A 9,169-nucleotide genomic window follows, 5' to 3' on the forward strand; every position below is an offset into this window, starting at 1 on the left:
ATGGTTAAGTGGTTTTCTCTGGTAGTACTTTTAATTCATTGCTTTTTATTTTTAGTGTATCTATTATAGGTTTTTGTGTTGTGGTTACTTTGAGAATTATAAAAAGCATCTTAATGATATAAGAAATTATTTTACAGAGATGGCAACTTAGAACACAAAAAATAGAATAAAAACAAAGAAAAAACTAAAAAAAATTTACATGTTAACTCCACTCTCCTCCCCATTTTGACTTTTAGTTGTCTCAATTTATGTGTTTTAAATGACCTATCTCTTGACAGGTTACTGTAGTTATTATCATTTTAGATAGATTTGTCTTTTGGGCTTCATACTAGAATTATGAGTAGAATGCAACTAACAATTACAGTATGAGAGTATTCTGAGTTTGTCCATGTACTTAGATTTACCAGCAGATTTTATAGCTTCAAATGGTTTTTTAGTTTTCTTTTATTTTTGTTTTGCACATTAGGATTTTTTTCTTTGATGAGCTCCATTTCATGTCTAGTAAGGTAAATCTGATGATGGTAAATTCTCTCAGTTTTGTTTGTCTGGGAAAGACTTTTGACACCTTCATAGTTGAAGGATAAATTTGCTGGAGACAGTATTCTTGGACAGCAATTTTAAAAATTCCCTAACTTTAAATTTGTTATTCCACTCCCTGCTGGCTTGTATGGCCTCCATTGAGAAGTCTGTTGCCAGATGAACTGGAGCTTCTTTACATGTTATCTGCTTATTTTATCATGCCACTTTTAGCATCTTTCCTTTGTCCTTGTCCTTTGAGTATTATTATATGCCTTGGACTAGTTGTATTTGAATCAAATCTGTTTGGTGTTCTCTGACCTTCCTGTACCTGAATATTTACATCTTTCTCAAGTTTTGGAAAGTTTTATTTTATTATTTCTTTGAATAAGCTTTCTGCCCCATGCTCTTGCTCAACTCCCTCTGGAACACCAGTAATTCTTAGATTTGGTCTTTTGAGGCAATTTCCTATATCTTGTAGCTGATCTTCGTTGGTTTCATTTTTTTTTTTTTTCTCCTTTCATTGTGTATTTTCAAATAACTTGTCTTTCAGAGCACTGATTTATTTTTTTCCTCTGCTTGATCCAGCCTGCTGTTGAGGGCCTCTAATTTCAGTTCAGCAAATGTTTCTCTCAGCTCCAAGATTTCTGTTTGATTTTTTTTTTATTTCAATCTCTTTGTTAAATTTCCCTGATAAACTTTTGAATTGCTTTTCTGTGTCATCTTAAAAATCACTGAGTTCCATAAGAATGCCATTTTAAATCGTTGGTCAGAGAGGTCACATACTGCCATCTCATTGGGGTCAGTTACTGGTTCCTTGCTTTGTCCATTTGAGGAGATCATCTTTCCCTATTTGCTGTTGTTTCTTATGGATGTACATCTGTGTCTTTGCATTGAAGGATTATTTATCCTAGTCTTCTTTGACTAGCTTATTTTGGTTTTTATTAGATATATTTGCTTAGAGGTTCTTAACCACTAGATTGCTGCCTCCTTTTCAGTTCTAGGTGGCTCCTTAAGCCCAGCTTCACCTCAGTTGTAGCAAACAATCTTATCAGTGCCCTTCCTAAATTGGGGAAATCCTAAAGAAGGTATTTTGGCAGAGTGGAAGGCTGGCTAGTGGTTTGTGCCCAGGGGACCTGTGGAACAAATCTCCTACAGCATGTTGCTGCTGAGCAATCATTCTCATTTGGCGTCCTCTTTAGCTGAGTTACAGAGCAGAGTTTTCAAAGCTACCTGGTAGTAATGCCTCCTTCCTTTGTCTCTGCCTACTCTCAGGGACATTTCTCCCTTTAGGCACTCACGATGCTTCCTGTGGTTAAGGCAGGCACAAGTCTTCTGCGAGGGAACCCAAATTGGTAGAGAAGCTGGTTGTCCACTTCAATCTCACCTTGTCCAGTGTAGAAACTGTGTTGAGGAAGAATTTTCCCACCCTTATTGCTGGGCCAAATGTGGGGAAGGACATGATGGATGTGGAAGTCCGATTCTCTGTCTTCTCAGTTTTTTCACTTTGCTGTGGGCCCAGTAANGCAGGGTAGAATGGGGTAAGGGGCATCATGGATGTTAAAGTCCAATTCTGTTAAAGTCTGCTCAGAGTTTTTCACTTATCTGTGGCCCCAAGAATTGTCTCATCTTCATATTTGAGTTCTGGGATATTGCTGGTGATAATCTTGGTGCTGTTTGTTTGTTTTTAGTTTTCTGTGTGGGAGAGTGACTCCAGCTTGCTGCTATGCCACCATTTTGGATTTACATGTTATTTTGGTCTTTAATAAAAGATTCAAGAGAAAGGAAAGCTGTTTAGTGTTATCTTATGAAGAACACAAATGCTCTTCATTTACAGTGTTGAGTGGGAAAAAAAGTATTTCTCATTATGTCTGTTTAATTTTCCATTTTCCTTAGGCTTTCTAGGGACTTGGAGGTAACTTTATTTGCAGATAATAAAATAAAACTTCTCAACAGCTGTTACCACTAGCAAAGGTGGCAAACAATCCATTTAGAAATTCTCTGGAAAGCCATGCACAGTAGCTCATGCCTGTAATCCCAGCACTTTGGGAGGCTGAGGCGGGCGGATTACAAGGTCAGGAGTTCGAGACCAACCTGACTAACATGGTGAAACCCTGTCTCTACTAAAAATATAAAAATTAGCTGGGCATAGTGGTGTATGTCCATAATCCCAGCTATTCAGGAGACTGACGCAGGGGAATCGCTTGAACCTGGGAGGCAGAGGTTGCAGTGAGCCAAGATTGCAGCACTACACTCCAGCCTGGCTGACAGAGAAAGACTCCGTCTCAAAAAACAAATAAACGAACAAACCACCAAGAAAGCCTCTGGAAAATCTTTTCTTTAGGTTCAGAGTATTGTTAAAGGATTTTGAAATTTTAATTTTTTGCAACTTATGATTTAATGCAGCAAATTTCTATTATCTGTGGTCAGAATACACCACTTTGCTAACCTGTTGGATCTTGTCTTTTACTTTTTTTTTCTTTTTTTTTTTTCTTTTGAGAAAGAGTCTTGTCACCCAGGCTGGAGTGCAGTGGCTCCATCTCTGCTCACTGCAACCTCTGCCTCCTGGGTTCAAGCAATTCTCCTGTCTTAGCCTCCCAAGTAGCTGGAATTACAGGTGCGCACCACTACACCTGGCTAATTTTTGTATTTTTAGTAGAGATGGGGTTTCACCTTATTGGCCAAGCTGGTCTCAAACTCCTGATCTCAGGTGATCTGCTCACCTCAGCTTCCCAAAGTGCTGGGAGTACAGGCATGACCCACTGTATCCAGCTTGTGTTTTCCTTTTTAAGCAACGTCACTCTGCTTTAGAACATCCAGATACAAAAAAACTAAACAACCATATTTTTAGAATTTATGTTGCCAAAAAGTATTTATCTACATCATTTTAAGATTTCTCTGGAAAAAAAATATCAAAAAGAGAAAGGAGGTACTTATGACAACTAAATGCAATGTATGATGCTGGTTTGAATCCTGAACCCAATTTTTTTCTTCTTTTTCTATAATGAATATTTTTTGGAAAATTGACAAAATTTAAGTAATGTCTATAGATAAGAATTTCGTGTCAATTTTCCTGACTGACATAATTAGACTGTGATTATGAAAGAAAATGAACTTGAAGCACTTGGGGAAGAAACATCATGTCTGCAACTTACTCTCAGAGTTCAAGGAAAGAGAGAGGGGAAGCAAGAGCAAATTTGTAAAATGTTAACATTTGGGGAATCTGGATGAAAGATATATGGGAATTCTTTGTACTATTCTTTTACAACTTTAGTGAAAGTCTGAAATTGTTTTAAATTTTTTTTTAAATAGTTAGGGATTAGGAGCAGAAAGTAAGGTCAGGGTCCTGAAGATCTCTTTGAGCACTTACAGGATCCCTAAATGGTACACATGGAAAGCAAAAACCTTATTAGCTTAAAAGAAAAGTTGGGGTGCTTAGAGAACCTCACATTTGCCTAAAAAGGCCAATCCAAAATTACTACCTAAAAGGTACTCACTTTGATAGGTACGCTGATGTTTAATTCAACAAACTGCCATTCCATATTAGCAGAATCAGTGATATCCCAGTGAGCTAATAACACAGGCCAAAGCCATTGAAAATTGTAGGAGCTATCAGATTAGCAGAGATGAAATTGAGTTATTATGCTCACTTAGCATGTGGGGCAACAAACATGCTGGTACACTATTGGTGGGATTTAGATTGGTACAATCTGGTATAATCATCCTGAGGAGCAACCTGGTAGTATTATCACCTTTTAAAATGTTCATAGAATGTTCTTACCCTGTGACTCAACAATTCCACTTCTAGAAACTTATTCTAAGGAAATAATAGAGCAAGTGCACAAATATGTATATTCAGATATATTCACTGTCACAGCAAAGAACAGGAAACAATATACGTCCATCAGTAGGAGACTGATTAAATAAATTACGGTTTATCTATACAAGAAAATATTCTTCAGAAATCACAAAGTATAGATAAATTAACAGAAAGCAATGTCCTTAATATGTTAAATGAAAAAACAGGTTTCAGAATGATATATGTAGTGTGATTGTATTTACATTTACCTTACATGTTATATTAGTCCGTCTTCATTCTGCTAATAAAGGCACACCTGAGACTGGGCAATTTACAAAAGAAAGAAGTTTATTGGACTTACAGTTTTACACAGCTGGGGAGGCATCACAATCATGGCAAAAGGCAAGGAGGAGCAAGTGACATCTTACATGGATGTCAGCAGGCAAAGAGAGAGCTTGTGCAGAGAAACTCCTATTTTTTATTTTATGTTTTTTGAGACGGAGTCTCACTCTGTTGCCAGGCTGGAGTACTGTGGCATGATCTCGGCTCACTGCAACCTCTGCCTCCTGGGTTCAAGTGATTCTCCTGCCTCAGCCTCCTGAGTAGCTGGGACTACAGGCGCATGACACTACACCCAGCTAATTTTTTGTATTTTTAGTAGAGACGGGGTTTCACCATGTTGGCCAGGATGATTTTGATCTCTTGAGCTTGTGATTCGCCTGCCTCGGCCTCCAAACGTGCTGGGATTACAGGTGTGAGGCACCATTCCCGGCTGAAACTCCTATTTTTTAAATCATCAGATCTTGTGAGATCCATTCACTATCACAAAAACAGCATGGGAAAGACACCCACCGCCCCATGATTCCATCATCTCCCACTGGGTCCCTCCCACAACACATGGGAATTATTGGAGCTGCAAGATAAGATTTGGGTGGGGAGACAGAGCCAAATCATATCACTTGTTTACATTTAAACTGGAAATATTAGATAGTTTTAAGAAAAAAATGGAAGGAATGCATGCCAAAAGAAAGAATTGTGGATAGGTAAGGAGTACAAGATAGATATGCTATGCTATAGGTACACTGTAGCTTACTACATATACACTACACTAACTATGGCAGACTACATATTTGTAAGGACCAGTGCAAAATGAAAATGTGGAGCCCCCGATTTAAAAACAGAATTTCTAAGATGGTGACAGCAGAGTTTTAAGCCATGCATGGAGCTCTGTTTGGCTGTATGACTCAAGTGTCCATAAAGCCAGGCCTAACTGTGTGCAACACTATAACCTTAGATATATGCTGTACTATATACTACACTATAAATTACACTCAGTATATACTAAGATATACACTACAGTAAGGGGTTATATATGAGCGGTGGGTAGAAACACACATGTAGTTTATCCTTTCCTTTCTTTCCTTGTTATTACCTTGGGTACTGTAATAAAGACAATACAAATTGTATTTAAATTATCCCTAAAGGGAATTATCATTTTAAAGGTGCCAAGATCAGCAATTTGCCAGAGTACCATTTGGATCACTTCAATGCCACAAGAGTGCCTCCAAGAAGACTGACAGAAGTCCAACGAGGAAACAGAGATGTGTGTGTCTCTGCTTATGTTTCAAAACAGAACGTGGAATCCTGGTGTGTGGTATTACTAAGGAGTTTTGTAGCAAAATTTAATTACTCTTAAAGAGTTTCCCATGCTAATGAATATCTCGACGATAAATGCAGGGTAATTTTTTCCTCTTTTCATGTCACAAGTAGGAGCATAAGAAAAAAGTAAGAAGATAAATTTAAAACAACAGATATTTCTTATCTCTGGAAATTAAATAGCTCTTCTAGGTCACTTGGGTACTGATATTTTTCTACTGCTCTAAATGGTCCTATGACATTCTTGACTTAACCAAATAGTAGTGTTACTTGTTGTTAATTGACTTGATCTGCTTACAAGTTAAACGTTTCCTCTGATGCTTCTATTTATAAGTAGAACTAAAAACCTGGAAGTCTAATTTGGGATCAGTGTGGTAGCTATGTTCTGCCGTGTAGAACATCAAGGTTTGATTAGGCAGATTGTAAGAGATGTAGTCAAAAAGCAAGGGCACAAGACATTCTAATGGGCTCTAAAGATGATCTAACACTTACCAGGCTCTTATTCTCAGTAGTTACTTGAACAGCAACCTTTAACAGGCCCTAATGAAAGTGTTGGAGGCCGGGCGCGGTGGCTCAAGCCTGTAATCCCAGCACTTTGGGAGGCCGAGGCGGGTGGATCACGAGGTCAAGAGATCGAGACCATCCTGGTCAACATGGTGAAACCCCGTCTCTACTAAAAATACAAAACATTAGCTGGGCATGGTGGCACGTGCCTGTAATCCCAGCTACTCAGGAGGCTGAGGCAGGAGAATTGCCTGAACCCAGGAGGCGGAGGTTGCGGTGAGCCGAGATCGCGCCATTGCACTCCAGCCTGGGTAACAGAAGAAAAAAAAAAAAAAAAAAAAAAAGAAAGAAAGTGTTGGGATAAGCATGTAGGTGAAAGACAAGGGTTTCCAGGATTCAACAGAGTGGGGAAGGAGGAAGAAAAACACTAAAAGATTTGTTGTTAAAGATTTTTTCTGAAGTCCATCATAAGGTGACCAGTGGTAACTATGTGTAAATAGAACACAAGGAGCTATAAACCTTTTACTTCATAGGCATCTGGAGAATCAATTGAAATCCTATTTGAGAAGTTCTCCAAAAGACTTCAGGGTTTTGTGTAACATGGTGACAGACTATAAATAGAAATCTGATAAATCCTATGAGGTGTGTATTTTAAGGCTAAATCCCATGCTTTAAAAGGGTCAATCTTACACTGGCTTTTAATTCATGTTACACAATTATAATCATGTGTGTATACATGGTACCATATGTCACATATAATCTATGCTCAGCAATAAAGAAAAACAACTGATAAATGCTTCAGAGTCTTACTTATGTGAGATTATCCAAGGCAGTCTTCTGTTTTCGGACATCAGTCTGTCTTCATTGAAATGATTAAAGACACTTATATTCATGAGAATTAATTTTTGCCAGTTTGATTAGCACTACTATTCTCACATTTCAAAACAGATGATCTAGGTGTGTGGTATTACTGAAGATAGAATTATGTCATTGTCACAAATACAAAAAAGAGTTCTATTTAATGCATTTGCCCTTTGTTATTTCCATAAATACTTAATTGCTTTTACCCTAAATATTACAATTACTTTTTATTTTAAATGATTAGATGCACATGTTTCTTACAAGAAAAACTAACGATATCCTCCGAAGGCTGAATGGGCTATGACTCAAAAAGTATTGAGGTTGGAAAAACCACCTGATGGGAATATTGAAGGGAAAATGCAAGCACAAAACAGATGGTTGATCTAAGTAATATTTATACTTTTTCCCAACTCTGAGATATCATGAATATGAAACAATTCTTACAAGTCTTGAACAGGGCAGAGGCATTGAGAATGAAAAGTAGGCAAATGTGAGAGACTCTGAAGATACTTAATCATTACGATTTGGCACTGATTGAGCGTGGGATGCAAAAGAAAAGGATGAAAAATCAAAGTTACTTAATGTTTTCAGCTTGAGTAACTGAGTAGCACCACTAGCAGAAATAAAAAGGATTAAGAATGAACAGTTTTCTTTTTTTTCCTTGTTTTGATTGTAAAGGAATCCCCCTGTACAGGGTGATTAAAAACAGAGAAGCTAACCTAGTAGTTCTGTTTGTTGGTGTCAGAGATAGTTCCAAAAGGTCAGTCCAGATGGGGCAGGAAGCTCCAGTCCTCCTGACTGGACCTCTAGGGGTAGGGCCCTGAGAAGGAGGCTAGGAGAAGGTAAACAGAATATCTGGCAAATGGGCTACAATTCAGGAACAGAGAAAGAGTAGTTAATGGAGACAGTCTGCCTCTTTGAGAATTGATTCAAGAACAAGGACAAGCTTGATCCTTCAAGGAGCTAGAGAAGGCAGTGGCAGAGTATAAGGGATTTAAGTTAACACCAAAAGACTCAGAATACACTTCGCATGCTCAGCGGAGCCAGTCTTAGTGAAGAATGTCATAAAGAAAATAGCATTTGAGAAAACTCAAGAGGAAAGCTAGAAGCAGAGAGAATCCCAGGAAAGTAGTGCATAAATCTATTCAGAGTAATATGGAACTGGATATTACTGGCTTGTTAAATGCTGTCCTTGAAACACTAATTATTTGGTACATTTTTTTGAGTAAGAGATGTATAATAATGAATTTACACACTCATTCCTTTTTTTTTTTTTTTTTCCGTTTTTTGACACAGGGTCTTACTCCTGTCACCCAGGCTGGAGTGCAGTGGTGTGATCACAGCTCACTGCAGCCTCGACTTCCCAGGCCCAACTGATTCTCCCACCTCCACTTCCCAAGTAGATGGGACTTCAGGTGCATGCCACCATGCCCGGCTAATTTTTTCTATTTTTTTTTTCTTTTTTTTTGTAAAGACAGGGTTTCACCATGTTGCACAGGCTGGTCTCAAACTCCTGGGCCCAAGCGATCCACCTGCTTCAGCCTCCCAAATTGCTGGGATTACAGTTGTGAGCCACCATGCCCAGCCAATTTGCATTACTTTGAAGTGTTGCATTACATATGATCTATTAGTGTGATGCCTAATTAACCTTTAATTCTGTTATTACCTTAATGCTGAAACCACTTTATAATGAGCTCTGTTGGGCCAGATGTAGTAGTTGTCAAAGCATATTCTAGGAACTGAAATACCATTAGCATCACCTGAGCTCTTGTCAGAAATCCACATTTTCAGAGGCTATCCCAATCTTACCGAAACAGAAACCCTGGAGATGGC

The sequence above is a fragment of the Cebus imitator genome, unplaced genomic scaffold (assembly GCF_001604975.1).
Source record: "Cebus imitator isolate Cc_AM_T3 unplaced genomic scaffold, Cebus_imitator-1.0 Scaffold102, whole genome shotgun sequence".
Lineage (NCBI taxonomy): Eukaryota > Metazoa > Chordata > Mammalia > Primates > Cebidae > Cebus > Cebus imitator.